The sequence below is a fragment of the Phoenix dactylifera genome, unplaced genomic scaffold (assembly GCF_009389715.1).
Source record: "Phoenix dactylifera cultivar Barhee BC4 unplaced genomic scaffold, palm_55x_up_171113_PBpolish2nd_filt_p 000439F, whole genome shotgun sequence".
Lineage (NCBI taxonomy): Eukaryota > Viridiplantae > Streptophyta > Magnoliopsida > Arecales > Arecaceae > Phoenix > Phoenix dactylifera.
In genome coordinates, this window is record NW_024067874.1 from 303,256 (window position 1) to 321,323 (window position 18,068).

The following is an 18,068-nucleotide window of genomic DNA, read 5'->3' on the forward strand; positions in this document are numbered from 1 at the left end:
TCAACATAAAATATTCTAAGGGCAGAACCCATTTAAAAAGATAAGGTCGGGATTTCATCACTCGTCCTTAGCCCAAAAATCACCCCAGTGCATAAATATCCTAAGCTTAACTAAAATCAACTAGACGTTGGCCCCTAAGGACATTCGAGCTCAATAGGACGAAGACCACCGAAAGTTGCACCAATTTCGCTCTGTGGCTTAGTTGATGTCTAGGCAAGCTTTGTCCCTATAAGGGAGACAGTTCATCTGTTCGAGGCAAGTGGGTTTTAAGTGGGACCTTTGCGAACGCATCGTGACCCCTCCACTTACCTGGGAGCTTACCTGGTCAACTCGGTTCATTAGACCGGATTGGAGGCTTAGGTGCCCTCTTCAAACCAGTTAGGAGCTGTCTAGAAATTTAAGAAAAACATTAGAAATTGAGGTGTAATGTTTTGTTGCATGTTTGATTGTGAATAGGATTTTTGTTTTAGGATGTCATTTTAGGGTATCTTTAGTTGGTACTTATATTTATTTTTTTATTAAAAAAAAAAGAAAAAAAAAGAGAGGGAATTATTTTGCATGTTAAAGTGGAATAGGGACGACACCGGTCGATTAAGTCGTACAACTTTAGATCATCCCTTTGGACATACCTCTGAAATTCCTTCGCAATATCTCACACCTTGTGAGATGGCTGATCTAAATGAAGATGCGGGGAGTCACCACAATCGAGAACGAGAACCCCATGTTATGACTCTAAGACAATACCTACAACCGGCTAGGACTAGTCAGCCTTCATGCATAATTTTTCCTGATAATGTAGGACATTTTGACATCAAACCCGGGGTAATCCAATTGCTGCCCAAGTTCCACGGGTTAGAGTCCGAGAGTCCGTATCTTCATTTAAAGGATTTTGAAGAATTGAGCATTACATTTAGAGTGCCAAATGTCACCGAGGATGTCCTCAAGTTGACATTGTTTCCTTTCTCTCTAAAGGATAAGGCCAAAACATGGTTGAACTCTTTGCGACCTAGATCAATAAGAAATTGGCAAGATATGCAGAGAGAATTTTAAAGAAGTTCTTCCCCACACAAAGGACCAACTTTTTGAAAAGACATATCAGCAATTTCCAACAAAAAGATAATGAAACATTTTATGAATGTTGGGAAAGATTTAAAGACCTTCTTCTCTCATGCCCTCATCACGGATTCGAAACTTGGAGAACCATTAGCTTCTTTTATGAAGGTTTATCTCCACAGTTGAAACAGTTTGTAGAGACCATGTGCAATGGTAGATTTTTAGAAAAACACCCTGATGAGGCATGGGAGTATTTGGATTCCCTTGCTGAGACTGCCCAACTTTGGGATAACGGGGATAGAAACAACAAGTCTTTGCCTAAGCCTACTAGCTCTGTACATGGAGGCCTTTATAACCTCAGAACTGAGGATGATCTTCATGCTAAAATGGCAGCCCTCACTAGGAAGGTAGAAGAAATTGAGCTTAGGAAGGTTGAGCCTGTCAAAACTATAGAGCTTAGAAACGAGTGTTGTGGTATCTGCGATATGTCGGGTCATACTACTACAGATTGTCCCACCATACCGACATTCAAAGAAGTCTTGCACGATCAAGCAAATGCTATGAACTCCTACCAAAAACCTTATAACGATCCATACTCGAATACCTATAACCCTGGTTGGAAGAATCATCCAAATTTTAGGTGGAGAAATGATCATCCTCAACAGTCACACCATTCAGCTCCTCCACCTGCACATCATACTTTTGCATCACCACCCTCTCAAAAGCCAAATATCGAGGATACCTTGCAATCCATACAAACTTTTCTACAAGGTCAAGCTAACATCAATGCTCAAAATACTCGAAATTTTGAAGACATAAGGAACCAATTGTCAATGTTGACTACCGTCCTAAGTACCCAAGAGAAGGGTAAGCTTCCAGCTCAACCCCAACCTAACCCACAAGTGCACGGTAGTAATAATACGGCTCCTTCTAGTTCACATACAGAGCATGCAAAGAGCATCATGACTTTGCGTAATGGGAAAGTCATTGATCAAACTGTCCAATTGAGACCGCAAGTCACTTCTAATTCTGATGCTCCCAAAGTCGATGAAAGGGACAAAGAAGAAGTTGAGGTCCCAACTTCTACTAAGAAAGTTGAATGTCCTTTTTCTCCACCTTTTCCACAACGGTTAAAGCCGTTGCAAAAGCTCGAACCTAATTCTGAAATTCTTGAGCTTTTTAAACAAGTAAAGATCAACATACCTCTTCTTGATGCAATCAAACAAGTACCCTCATATGCCAAATTTTTGAAGGACTTGTGTACTGTTAAGCGCCGATTAAATGTTAAGAAGAAGGCATTTTTAACTGAAAATGTGAGTGCTATTTTGCAGCACAACATTCTCCCTAAATATAAAGATCCAGGTTGCCCAACCATCTCATGCATCATAGGCGACTTTAGGATAGAGCGAGCATTGTTAGATTTAGGGGCGAGTGTGAATTTGTTGCCATATTCTGTCTATGAGCAACTTGGTTTAGGTGAGTTGAAGCCAACCTCCGTCACTTTGCAATTAGCTGACAGATGAGTTAAAATTCCAAGGGGGATTATCGAGGATGTATTAGTCCAAGTAGACAAGTTCTACTTTCCTGTAGATTTTATTGTATTGGACACACATCCGGCTTCGAACTCACAATCTCAGATTCCGGTCATTTTAGGACGTCCATTCCTTGCGACTTCTAATGCATTAATTAATTGTAGGAATGGCGTCATGAAGCTTTCTTTTGGTAACATGACCTTAGAACTGAATATTTTTAATGTGTGCAAACAACCCAATGATTTCGAAGAGAGTAAGGAGGTTGATTGGGCTGAAACCATCGCAGAAGATTATTTGTTAGCTAAAGCAATTAACGACCCATCCAATGATAGCTTAATTGATTGGTGTCCTAATGGAACCAATGATGATGATTTGTCAGTCACACCTATTGTGGATAATCTGGATATCAAGATGGTCAATGGGTGGAGACCAAAAGAAGGAGAATTTGTGAGATTGTCGCCTCGAGAGGTGAAAATAGTACCATCCCATGAGCAAGCACCCAAGCTCGAATTGAAACCCTTACCAAAGGAACTTAAGTATGCTTTTCTTGGACCCGAAGATACTTTTCCTGTAATCATCTTGTCTGGACTTGATCATACCCAAGAAAGAAAATTAATTGATGTTTTAAAGAATCATAAAGGAGCCTTAGGGTGGTCTATTGCCGATTTGAAGGGAATTAGCCCCTTAATTTGCACGCACCGGATATATTTGGAGGACAATGCCAAAACCACAAGGCAAATGCAACGAAGGTTGAATCCTATGATGAGAGATGTGGTTAAGGCAGAAGTCCTCAAGTTGCTTAACGTGGGTATTATTTACCCAATTTCCGACAGCAAGTGGGTAAGCCCTACTCAAGTCGTTCCTAAGAAATCGGGTTTGACGGTAGTAGAAAATGAACAAGGTGAACTAGTTCCAACTCGTGTCCCGACGAGTTGGCGCATGTGTGTTGACTACCGAAAGCTGAATTTGGTCACACGAAAGGATCACTTTCCTCTACCCTTCCTAGACCAAGTATTGGAGAGGGTTGCAGGGCATGATTTCTATTATTTTCTCGATGGCTATTCGGGATATTATCAAATTGAAATTTCACCGGAAGATCAAGAGAAGACTACCTTCACTTATCCTTTTGGCACATTTGCTTTCCGACGAATGCCATTCGGGTTGTGTAATGCACCTGCAACATTCCAAAGATGCATGCTCAGCATCTTTGAAGACATGAACGAGAAATTTTTGGAAGTGTTCATGGATGACTTCTCTGTTTTTGGCGACACATTTGATGATTGCCTGTCACATTTACAAGCTGTCTTAGCTCGATGTATGGAAAAGAATTTGATACTGAATTGGGAGAAATGCCACTTCATGGTGCCAAAGGGAATTGTCTTAGGACATATTGTTTCATCGAAGGGCATGGAAGTAGATAGAGCTAAGACTGATTTAATTGCTAAGCTACCTGCACCCAAGACGGTTAGAGATGTTAGATCATTTTTGGGTCATGCCGGATTCTATAGGAGGTTCATCAAGGACTTTAGTGTCATATCTCGACCATTATGTAATCTCCTATCCCTTGATACACCGTTCATTTGGACTGAAACCTGTCAGGAGGCATTCGAAAAGTTGAAGTCTATGCTTAGCACTGCACCCATCGTGCGACCACCCGATTGGTCATTACCTTTTGAGATTATGTGCGACGCTAGCGACTATGCAATAGGAGCTGTCCTAGGACAACGCAAGGATAATAAGCCATATGTCATTTACTATGCAAGCAAAACCTTAAACGATGCTCAAATGAATTACACTACCACCGAGAAGGAATTGCTTGCAGTAGTATTTGCCTTAGATAAATTTCGCTCTTATATCCTTGGTGCTCCTATTGTTATCTTCACGGACCATGCGGCACTAAAATATTTGTTGGATAAGAAAGAGGCCAAACCACGCTTAATACGATGGATACTTCTACTCCAAGAATTTGACATCACTATCAAAGATAAAAAAGGAGTAGAGAATGTGGTTGCTGACTATTTATCACGATTAGTTTTTCATGATTCAGTGCCACAGTTTTCCATCAAGGACTCATTCCCTGAAGAGCAGTTGTTTGCACTTTCTAGTATACCATGGTATGCAGATATTGTAAATTTTCTTGTTACAAGCCGGATGCCGGAGCATTGGGGGTCGACAGATAGAAAAATTTTCTTGCGCGAAGTAAAGAATTATTACTATGACGAACCCTATTTGTTTAAATATTGCAATGATCAAATCTTTAGACGATGCATACCGGATCATGATATACAAAGCGTACTTTCTTTCTGCCACACTGATGCTTGCGGTGGACACTTTGCCTCTAAGAAAACTGTTGCAAAAGTTTTGCAATGTGGTTTCTATTGGCCCACTATGATCAAAGATGCCCACGAGTTCTGCAGGACATGTGATCCATGTCAACGTATTGGAAGTCTAACTCGTAGGCAAATGATGCCTCTTCAACCCATTACTATTATCGAAATTTTCGATTGTTGGGGCATCAATTTTATGGGCCCATTCCCACCATCTTTTGGATATGAGTACATTTTAGTCGGTGTCGAATATGTGTCCAAATGGGTAGAAGCTGTTGTTTGTAAGACCAATGATCACAAACCTGTCCTGAAGTTTTTAAAAGAAAATATTTTTTCACGATTTGGGATGCCTAAAATCATAATTAGTGACGGTGGAAAACACTTTTGTAATAAGCCTTTTGAAACCTTATTGAAAAAATATGGTGTCACCCATAGAATTGCTACCCCATATCATCCACAAACCAGTGGCCAGGTAGAGTTAGCCAATCGAGAGATCAAGCGTATTTTAGAGAAAACGGTGAACCCATCACGAAATGATTGGTCCTTGAAACTATCAGATGCATTATGGGCTTACCGTACTGCATACAAAACCATTCTTGGCATGTCTTCCTACCGGCTAGTCTACGGAAAAGCATGTCATTTGCCCGTAGAAATAGAACATAAATCGTATTGGGCAATTAGAAAATTGAATTTTGATTTACAAGATGCCGGTCTAGCTAGAAAATTGCAATTAAACGAGCTTAACGAGATTCGCAGAGATGCTTATGATAATGCTAAGATTTGTAAAGAACGAATGAAGATCTTACATGATAAATCAATTTTGAAAAAAACTTTTGAACCTTTGCAAAAAGTACTTTTATACGACTCCCGCTTACATCTGTTTCCTGGTAAGTTACGATCAAGGTGGACAGGTCCTTTCATTGTAAAAACTGTTTTTCCACATGGGGCGATAGAGATTGAGAATCCACGGGATGGTAGAATTTTTAAGGTAAATGGACACAGGTTAAAACCTTTTCTTGAGAATTTTTCAGATGAAGAGGACTCCTTTTTCTTAGGGGAGCCTTCTTATGACTAAAGCATGATGGCAAAGGTATGTATATATTATTTAGAATTAAATTTTCTTTTATTTCTATTTTTCTTCTTATTTTGTAGGTCTTATTTTCTAGATATCAACAGCTCAAGGTATTCCTCTTCTCTCCAATATTATTTTCTCTACTGTCTCTCATATATAGTTTTCTTAATCTATTACATTGAGGACAATGCAATGTCTAAGTTGGGGGGAGGAAAATATTTTGCAAAAAAAAAAAAAAAAAAAAACTTGCTTTTGCATTTGATTTATTCTTTTACTTTCTTTTCTAAGCAAATGCACATGTATTTTCATATTGAGTTTGTGCAACTATTACGGCAAGGAACACATGCATATTATGATTGATCAGAGACCTATTATTAGATCCCCGCACATGTACTTAATGATTATAGGAAGGCCTCAAGAGTTCATATTTGTTTAATGCATTTTTATTAAGCCGTATCTGTAAAAGAAGTACGAGTATCCTTGTCCGTACTATAAGGTTCATGATTTGGTTTTCACATAAAGATAGAGGTTGAATACCCTGGCTAGATCACCTAAGTGCCTTATGTTCCGACCTTGGTTGACCTATAGTCACGATGCAGTCACGTTATATGGTTCAGTTTACCTCCTCTTTTTATCGCAAAAAAAAAAAAAAAAAGATGACAAGTCTGACCTCGTGGCGTAGTCTGGTTCGAGTAATTAAGCCCGAGGGGTGTTTCACCTAATGCCTTGAGCCAATTGGATCAGGAGTCATTGGCCGAAAACTCGTTACATGGATCTTACTAGAGCCTAAGGGGGTTGGACTATTGTAATCGTCATATTTGTTTAAAAATAAAAATAAGCATGAAAGGTTGGTTGGACTGAACCCAGTGACATGTGGTAATGGCTGGTTTGACTCCATTAACTTGGAACTCTATGTACTTTGGATATTTAGTTGGGATTGATAGCTCCTTCTTTTTATGCGAACCATTCTTGACAATTTTAGACAACATGAGATATTCCAAAAATTTGATAGATCAGGCCCTAATAAACTGTAGTAAACACTTGTGAACTTGAGTAGTACACCTAAAATTCAAGCGGTACCATGTTGTGGTGGAGGTATTAGTACTCTGAGAAAGTCATATTATTTTATGCACACTACACTTTCATATTTCCCCTTGCTTTGATAGTTGCCATGCTTGAAAATATATATTAATTACATGGGTATTAAATTAGAATTTAGGACCGCATGTCATATCATTCATGATGTTTGTGGGTAACATCCCTGAAAACCCTCACGAGACAACACTCGTCCACTAGGGTAACCTAGGGGTTTAACGGCTTGTTGCACATTGATGACCCAAAGATTGAGTTAAAGATTGATTTTGATGATCACAAAACCTTGAAGTATAATTACTAATGTTTATGTTGCAAGAAGAAAGATATTTATTTTGCTAGAAACATAACAAGTTGGAAGAATAGAAGAAGGCCTCAAAAGCTCTCAAAAAGTTGGAAGAAAGATATACTTAATTGGCCCAAGTTTCAAGTTCAAAGGATTCAAGTTGGAGGAGCAAACTCAAAGAAAGATTCAAAAGAATAGTCCTCGAGTCGACTCCTGGAAGTTCCGAGTCGACTCTGGTACTCTAGAGCTTCAAGGAACAGTGCTCGAGTCGACTCCGATACTCTACGAGTCGACTCCGACTGAGAACAAACAAAAAGACAGAGAGTTGATTTTCAGCGCTACAGTGATCTCGAGTCGACTCCAACTTCAGTGCTACAGTGCGGAGTCGACTCCCAGCTACAGTGCCGGCAGACTACTATTCACGAGTCGACTCCTATTTCAGCCGAGCCGACTCCTGCTTCAGCCGAGTCGACTCCTGCTTCAGCCGAGTCGACTCTAGCACGCTGGGAGGCATAACGGCTAGTTTTTTTCTTGATTCCAACGGCTCTATTTTTGTCTCTAACGGCTAGATTTTTGTTTCCACTCCCTCTAAAGCTATAAAATCAAGAGGAGAGCTAGGGAAGAGGGTATGGAAGTGGGAGAGAACATTTAGGAAAGAGATTTCAAAGAGATTACAAGGAAAATCTCCCATAAGCACAAAAGGACCATCCAAAGTAAAATAGAGAGAAGAAGAGCATCCAAGTGAATCCCAAAGCTTCCTCTCCATCCGTGTGCTGCCTCAATCATCCTCTACCTCATGCCAAATCAGAAGAGGGTCAAGTAAAGAAGAAGCCGAGTTCCTTCATCTTCAAAATTCGTTTGAGAGCTTCTCTTTACTCCATTTGTTTATATTTGATATATTTGCTTAGTTAAGAAGCTTGTATTTGCTTTAAATTCTTAGTCTAATATCTTGTAACTTGATTCAATCAAGGGATTGAATCAAGAGGTTAAGGTTTGTTGGTGAGCCAAAGGAAAACCAACGGTGTTAAGGTTTGTTGGTGAGCCAAAGAAAAAACCAACTTTGTAAGGTTGTGGTTGGTGAGCCTTTGGGAAAACCAACTGGGTTGATTGTGAACCCGGAAAACAATCGTTGTAAGGTTGTGGTTGGTGAGCCTTTGGGAAAACCAACTGGGTTGGATTGTGAGCCCGTGAAAACAATCGGTTGGTTCTAGTCGGTGAGCCTGTGAAAACCGACCGAGTTCGTTGTGATCTCGCAAAACAACAAGTTGGGTTGTGAGCTTGTAAAACAACCGGCTATAATCTGAGGGATTATAGTGAAATTCCCAAGAGGTCTTGGGGAGTGGATGTAGGTGCTGGGATGCACCGAACCACTATATTTTTGTTGTGTTTGTGATGCTCTTTGTTGTCTGACTTCCTCACTCACTTACTTACTTAGATACTAAGCTTGCTTAACTCTTCTTCGTGCATCCTTTAGTTGCAAGCATATTCAATTTACTTAATCAAGTCTCATTCAATTGAATTGCATACTTGGGCAAACTTAGACTAATCTTTTATTGAATCCCCTGCTTAATAGTTGATTAGATTAGAATCATACTCTTACTAAGTTTAAATTTCACTAAGCATCCATACAACTTAGCTTAATTAACTCTAAAAGATTAGAAATAGTTTAAAAGTTTTTAAAAGACCCAATTCACCCCCCCTCTTGGGTTGTCACCTTGGGCAACAAGTGGTATCAGAGCAGGTGCTCAAGATTAATTATTGATCTCACGATCAAGAGCCAAAGATCATGAGAACTCAAATAGATAGTTTTCTAGGAGAGGGACAGTTAATTGATAGGCCACCACTGTTTAATGGCATAAACTACACATATTGGAAAGCACGCATGCGCATTTTTATTCAATCACAAAACTATTATTTATGGAAAATCATAATAAATGACCTTCACACACTCTCTCAAACTATTAATGAAAAGGACTTAGCACAATTGAATGCTAATGCTATGAACATATTATATTGTGCTATTCATGAAACGAAGTTTAATGAAATTTCTGCATGCTTATCTGCTAAGGAGATCTGGGATACTTTAGAAAATATTTATGATAAATCTCAGATTAATTCACATGTGCTTCAATTGCGTACTAACAATGAGATTGCAGAATCCTCCACAGTAGCCGAGTCGACTCCCAGTTTGTCCGAGTCGACTCCTAGAGAAGAACAGTCTGAAAGGCAGAGACACAGTCTTGAAGACCCTGTGAACGAGTCGACTCCAAGTAGTTCCGAGTCGACTCCCAAGTTAGCCGAGTCGACTCCGACAAGGCCCGAGTCGACTCCGAGGCAGAACAGTTCAAAAGACAGAGAATCATCTTTTAGGCCTCTGAGAACGAGACGTCTCCCGAAGATCTCGAGTCGACTCTCAAGTCAGTCGAGTCGACTCCAAGTAAACCCGAGTCGACTCGAGGAAGAAAGAACAACAAAAAAATTCAAAAGCTTCCTAAAGACAAAGAAGAAGAGGAAGCAAGAAGAAAGAAAGAAAGAGATAAAAAGGAAGAAAGTTTTGACCAAGGAAGAGTCAAGCAAGAAATTAAAAGCTAGAAGCAACAATGAACTACAAAAGGTAACTAACTTATGTTTTATGGCACTAGAAGATAAAGTAGAATCTGAATCTAATGAATTTCATGAAGAATATTCTTATGATGAACTATTAAATGCTTTTCATGATTTGTATAGTGAATGTAGAAAATTAGCTATCAAAAATAAAAATCTTAAAAAGCTAAATCTCGAAATCTCAAAAGAAAAAAATTCTATTGCTGAAATATATGACAAACTAAATTCTGAAAATGAAAGCTTAAGGTTAAATTCAGAACAATTGATTCAGAAAAATCAGAATTTAATTAAAGAAAATCAAAACTTAAATGAAGAAATTAACTAATTAAAATCTTTTATTAACAAATTCACTGTAAGTTCAGAAAGATTAAAAATAATGTTTGAAAGTCAATATGTTGCTTATGATAAATCAAAATTTAGCTTGACTCCTTTACTTAATAATAAATCTCTAGAGAAAAAGGTTATCAATTCACCAAGCAAACCATTAAATAAGATAACTTATTTCAAACATAAAAAGAATGGGCATAACAACTTTACCTATCGTTCTAACATAATTAAATCAAGTGGTAAAGTTATTACAATTAAACAAATCTGGGTTCCAAAAGAAACCATATGTCCTAACTCTCAAGGACCCAAGCAAGCTTGGGTACCCAAAATGAAAATATGAGGATGTAGACATAGATGTGCCAAGATACCCATGGAACAAATAGATTCATACAAATGGGTGTTCTAGACACACGTCAAAAAAATGAAACTTAAAACATACTTATGAAAAGTAATTTTAAATAAAAATAATAATAATAATAATAATGAAATCAGTAATCCTTGCATCTCATCATTATTTTTGCTTTAGTATTTGATTAAAATATGAATTGCATGTATTGATCAATTTTGTGATATAGAAAATACTTTTGGAAATATAATCAAATCACTTCATTTTATAGTATACTTTACTCACTATTGGATAAGTTGCTAAATGATTAATCAATTTATTAAGAATAACTCTATGAATTCTCTATATGCTTAATTGAGAGTTTTTATCCATGGCATTATTGTTTATTGACCATAGATATGATAATGTGTACTTGGTGTGCTTTTGAATATATGCACTATGAATACCAAGATTAAAGAAACCATCTTTGGCATATAAAATCAACTCATGCTAGTATGTACTTAATCTCAAAAGACCTTGCCATTGGCTTACTTAGATTATCTTCTGAAAGGTCAAAGTTTGCTATGCATGCTAACTAAGGAAACAAACAAAAATCAATTTCTAAATCTAAAGATGTTGTTTCCATCACTAAGTTTTCAAAAGCTTACATTGGATTTGTTCTTGGCAAATAAAATTGAAATATTTTCTGTATTTGCTAAATCTTGTAAAAGTGTTTCAAATGATAAAGGTTTCCAAACTATGAAGATAAAGAGTATCATGGCACAGTGTTGAAAACCAAAATCCTGATAAAGTTCATACAGAAATTAATTATTTCAGCACCAAGGACACCATAAGTAAAATAGGGTTAATAGAATTCTTGAAGAAATGAAAAAGACAATTGTGTATGATAGTCATCTACTTAAATATTTTTTTTAAAGCTATCATCACTGCTTGTCATACATATGATTTCTATTAGATCTATTTTTGATGAAAACTCCTTTTGATCTTCTGAAAAATAGAAAATGAACTATTGCATATCTTTCATATTTATCAGTAGTATATGTTATACTTGATATGGTTTCTTAAAAATAATGCCAAATCTGATAGAGATATGTCTATCCTTGGATATCATTCATCAAGCAATGCATATAGAATATTCAATGAAAAGATTTTAGTTGCAGAAATATCAATTCATTTTATTCTTTATGAGACTAATGATTTATTATCAAGATACTAAAATCAAATTATATATGTATATGGTTAATCTTTTACATATAACAATCTGAAAACATGTTAATAATTAGAACCAAATTGAGTTTTTCAGAAATACACTTAATGAAGAAAAATTGATGACTACTAAAAGACTAAATCAAGAAAAGATGAAATAGATCTTGATGAGATTCTTGTATGATTAGAAGTAAAGATCACCATTATCATTTGCTTGCTTTATGAGCTTTATATTCTATCAAATGAGTGTGTAGAATGGACTCCTATGTGCTTACTTTATTAAAGAAGATATATGTTAAATAACCACCATATTTGAAAACACTCATTACAAATATGATAAAGCAATATATGATTTGAAACAAGCATCAAAAGCATGATATAAAAGCTTAAGCAACCTTTTTGATAGAAAGTAATAGTGATAAATCTTTGCATCAAAAAGAAGAATTTGTGATATCTTACTTGCTCAAAGTGTACATTGATGACATCATTCTTGGTTCTACTAATGGAGATTTATATGAAGATTTTACTAAGCTCATGCAAGGTGAGTTTGAAATATGTATGATGAATGAATTAACATTTTCTCTCGAACTCCAAATTAAGCCAAATAAGAAAGGGGATCTTCATTGACCAAAGTTAGTCCACAAGAAAACTCTTAATAGAAGATTGGCATGAAGAAGGTATGTCTGTGACCCCATCTTGTAGAATTTGAAAAGGATGAGCAAAGTAGATCTATTGTTTTAAAGCTGTATTGAAGCATGATAGAATAATTATTTTATCATACAGCTAGTAGACCAGATTGTATGCTCATTATGTGACCTTGTACAAGACTTCAATCTAACTTTAATGAATCATATTTTATTGATAACAAATAAATCATAATCTGAATTTTGATAGAAACAACTGTTTAAGATAAGTTGATTAAAACTTAGCTAGCGTGTCTTATTGATAATTATCTTAAGCAAATAAAATCTAAACTAAATCGATTTTGAAAATAAGAAATTGATTTGACCTTGATAAATCTTCCTATTGCCTCACATGCTTGTCCTTGAACCATCTTGGTTAATGAAACTATCTCTTTAGATCAAGTGATATGTGCCTGCTTATATTTAGGCAATTTCTTGAGTAAAGTGACTCAATATTCAACTATTGTCATATCTTATATTGAGTCATCTAGTTAAAAATATGTTGGATGAATGTTTTGTATCTTAAAGAAACTAAAGACTTTCTTTTAAGAAAGAAAAGGAGTTTGTTAATAATGCAGGATCCTTGAGCAAGAAAATGAAAGATTTCAACTTGAAGGACACCTCCACATAAGATACAATAAACATTCACATGCAAACAAGAGAGAGGATCTTCTTCAGCCAAAAGTTCACACATAAGAAATCTAGTTTGGCTTGAAGAATATATAATGAATAAGTAATTTTAGATACCTCTCTCATAAATTAATTGAGCAAAGTCAATAACTTAAATCTTATTGTGGCATGATTAAAATCTTTAAATATTAATTTCTAGATATCATGTCTATATATGCATTAATTGACTTATGCTTTTAGAAATTGTTTCATGGTTTGCTCAAACTAAAATATTTCTTTGCCTATATCATAACCATGAAATACACAAGTATATGCATAAAATTTTGATTTAAAATAACTTGTGAGAAGTTATGAATCCTTGAGCACAATGAAAATGTTGTTTGCATGATATACATCTATATGATACATAAGATTATTTCTTTATTCTGCTCTTTCATGTAAATTACTTGAGAATAACAAAAAGAGAGAGAGATAAAGAAAAGAAAATGGATATTATTCAAGAGATGAAAAATCTAAGCAAAGGCAAGTACTCCAATCTTAAGGAAAAGCAAAACAAGCATAATATATTCGGCACATTTGGAAGGGATAAAATCCATAATTAATTACACTTAAACAGGAAGAGTTTGAAGTGAACATTTTAACCTTTCTATATTGCTCATCATAGGGATGGTGCCAATGGGGAGGCTAGTGGTAGTACCCGGCACTATTTGACCCAACTATTCGGTGTAGGGCATATTAGGGACGGCACAAGAGGGAGGCTAGTGGTAGTACCTCGTGCCCCTTCCCAACTCCACCGGATAGGGAGCAAATAGAGTATAGAGCATAAGAAAGTAAAAATGAAAGACAAAGTTAATGAAAGTATATAAGAAGAATCAAGTCATTTTTTTTAAATCACTTGAAAACACAATTTAAGGATGAAATCAATGCAAGATTATATTTAATTAGGGGTAGTTTATTTGAAAAGAATTGATTTTAATCCTTGACATGCTTGTTCTTATTATTTTAATGCATGACTTAACACATAATATATTTTGCATGTGGCATGATGTGTTGAATTATGAGTTCTCAATATTTTGTAATGCTTCATGCTTGGATAATTTAATTGAATGTTTGGAATACTACATAAAATTTTTTTGGTATTATTGAAAAGAAATTTCAGATTTGTCGTTCACAATCATTGTTAAAATCTGAAAGGTGAATAAATTTGTAAAAAGAAGAAGAGAAGGATATCTCTATTTAGGCAAAATGAATTGAGTTTGTTTTATCCTTCAACTTGCTTAACTTTGGTATATAATGTTCTAATTCATACCAAAACTCAACATAAATACAAATATTCTGAATATGCTCTTATATGTTTGAAATATGTGTTTTCAATCGTAATAATTTAAGATGAGCTACAATGTGAAAGATACATATCTCAAATTATGACTTTGAAAGCCTCTATTGAAAATCTTTATGAAATTCAGAATTTGATTTTGTATAAAAGCTTAAACTCAATATGATTTCTAAATAAAATCTTAACTTAAGAAAAATAGAATAATTCGATGATCTTTAAAGTGTACTAAAGATCTGAAATATATCATTATAAAGTGTACCCAATATAATGCCTTGATTGCTTGCCCCGATACGCATTTGAAACATATCATTTCTTATCTTTAAAGTGTACTAATATTGGTCCAAATGATGTGTCTTTCGATGATCTTGATTGCAAACAAATATTTTTTTTTAAATATATGATTTCATTTTGATATTAAAAAATTTATTGGGCTTCATGTATACATTGCTGAAAAACTATGATTAAGAAATTGAGATCTATAACTATATATATATATATTATTAAAAGAGTGAATGATCTTAAGTCTAGAAATATTTCAGCTCACTCAAATGACTCTTAAAAGAAAGAAAATGTAAGTGCTTTTGAAAGAATTTGAGCTTCAAATGAATCATTTTCTGATTAATATTTCAGTACATTTTCTCAAAGATTAAGAGGAAGCATAACTTGTTCTTGAAAGATTAAAAAGAGTAATTGCTATAAATTTTGAATAATTCTAGATCACTCTACATTCTTGATATCATAAAGTTTCAGTTTTATTCACGTTTATCATTAAAATCTGAAATTCAACAAAAGAAAAGAATGATTAAAGAAGAATGCATCTTTTGAGGGGGAGCTTTAGATATTCAGTATCTTATCCTATAGTTACTTTAATGCATACCTTGAATTTTATGGATTGATTTTGATGAACCTCCTTATATTGCAAGACTTGCTTTAATTATATAATAAGTTTATACCTTGAGATGAGTTCTATAAAGATTGTCTTATCTCAAACCTTGAGTCTTATGAAAATAAGCTGAAACTTATAGAAAATATATTTTTGAGATTGACAATTTTATTGAACATTATCTTCAAATTCTAAACTCTTAAATGGAATGATCAATAAAGGGGGAGAATAATGTGTTGAATTTTCTTGAGTATCTCTCAGAAAATCTATTTTGGGAATTCAGTAATGAGTCCTAATTGGCTTGTTCTTTAGAACTTCAATTTTGTGCCAATTCATTATTATATGTATCAAAATGTACTTATTTTTTAAAGGAATAAAAGAACTTTGAAATTATACTTAAAATATTGCTATTATACTCCAAAAAAAAAAAAATTAGTTCAATTGCTCTCATGCTGCTAAAATACTTAATATATTGGGCAAAAGATCTTAAATGAACAAGTTTTCATACTTATTATTAAAAAATGATTAGATTTTCATTCGTGCTTTCCTTGAATATCATTTGTGGTACTTCTTGAATTAACTTAAGAAAGATTCCACCTACACTTGAGTTGAAAACTATCCTTGGAATCACATTCGATGTGCTCTCATCATCATTTGCCTATTCTAATTAATCTGATTCTGACATTATTGCCTTGAGTTATATGATTCATATTCTTGCAATAATTTGACATGCATTAATTGAAAATCAGAGTACTATAAGGAAAAGAAATATTTGAATATTCTTATCTTTGTGCTTAATGTTTCACTATCTTTTTGATGTTGTCAAAAAGGGGGAGAAATATCTAAGTATATGCTCATAATGCTTTATGTGTTGATTATGTTAAGTTGATTAAATCTAAAGCATTATCATGAAGTATATTTTAAAGATACATACATATTAGACACATACATATTTTCTACTTCATGCAACTTAGTTATGCATTAGTTCTAGAACATAATCTATTTTATATTGCATATACTCCAAGTTTTGTCATCATCAAAAAGGGGGAGACTAATGACCCAAAGATTGAGTTAAAGATTGATTTTGATGATCACAAAACCTTGAAATATAATTACTAATGTTTATGTTGCAAGAAGAAAGATATTTATTTTGCTAGAAACATAACAAGTTGGAAGAATAGAAGAAGGCCTCAAAAGCTCTCAAAAAGTTGGAAGAAAGATATACTTAATTGGCCCAAGTTTCAAGTTCAAAGGATTCAAGTTGGAGGAGCAAACTCAAAGAAAGATTCAAAAGAATAGTCCTCGAGTCGACTCCTGGAAGTTCCGAGTCGACTCTGGCACTCTAGAGCTTCAAGGAACAGTGCTCGAGTCGACTCCGACACTCTACGAGTCGACTCCGACTGAGAACAAACAAAAAGACAGAGAGTTGATTTTCAGCGCTACAGTGATCTCGAGTCGACTCCAACTTCAGTGCTACAGTGCGGAGTCGACTCCCAGCTACAGTGCCGGCAGACTACTATTCACGAATCGACTCCTATTTCAGCCGAGTCGACTCCTGCTTCAGCCGAGTCGACTCCTGCTTCAGCCGAGTCGACTCTAGCACGCTGGGAGGCATAACGGCTAGTTTTTTCTTGATTCCAACGGCTCTATTTTTGTCTCTAACGGCTAGATTTTTGTTTCCACTCCCTCTAAAGCTATAAAATCAAGAGGAGAGCTAGGAAAGAGGGTATGGAAGTGGGAGAGAACATTTAGGGAAGAGATTTCAAAGAGATTACAAGGAAAATCTCCCATAAGCACAAAAGGACCATTCAAAGTGAAATAGAGAGAAGAAGAGCATCCAAGTGAATCCCAAAGCTTCCTCTCCATCCGTGTGCTGCCTCAATCATCCTCTACCTCATGCCAAATCAGAAGAGGGTCAAGTAAAGAAGAAGCCGAGTTCCTTCATCTTCAAAATTCGTTTGAGAGCTTCTCTTTACTCCATTTGTTTATATTTGATATATTTGCTTAGTTAAGAAGCTTGTATTTGCTTTAAATTCTTAGTCTAATATCTTGTAACTTGATTCAATCAAGGGATTGAATCAAGAGGTTAAGGTTTGTTGGTGAGCCAAAGGAAAACCAACGGTGTTAAGGTTGTGGTTGGTGAGCCAAAGAAAAAACCAACTTTGTAAGGTTGTGGTTGGTGAGCCTTTGGGAAAACCAACTGGGTTGATTGTGAACCCGGAAAACAATCGTTGTAAGGTTGTGGTTGGTGAGCCTTTGGAAAAACCAACTGGGTTGGATTGTGAGCCCGTGAAAACAATCGGTTGGTTCTAGTCGGTGAGCCTGTGAAAACCGACCGAGTTCGTTGTGATCTCGCAAAACAACAAGTTGGGTTGTGAGCTTGTAAAACAACCGGCTGTAATCTGAGGGATTATAGTGAAATTCTCAAGAGGTCTTGGGGAGTGGATGTAGGTGCTGGGATGCACCGAACCACTATATTTTTGTTGTGTTTGTGATGCTCTTTGTTGTCTGACTTCCTCACTCACTTACTTACTTAGATACTAAGCTTGCTTAACTCTTCTTCGTGCATCCTTTAGTTGCCAGCATATTCAATTTACTTAATCAAGTCTCATTCAATTGAATTGCATACTTGGGCAAACTTAGACTAATCTTTTATTGAATCCCCTGCTTAATAGTTGATTAGATTAGAAT

At 35.4% G+C, this 18,068-nt stretch overlaps 1 non-coding gene across 1 annotated transcript; it reads right to left on the reverse strand.

Moving 5' to 3' along the window:
• Positions 1-1,077: 1,077 nt before the first annotated feature.
• LOC120106054 lies at positions 1,078-1,186 on the reverse strand. Its single transcript, XR_005508278.1, has one exon. It is a non-coding gene; the product is annotated as a small nucleolar RNA R71 (small nucleolar RNA).
• Positions 1,187-18,068: the final 16,882 nt, after the last annotated feature.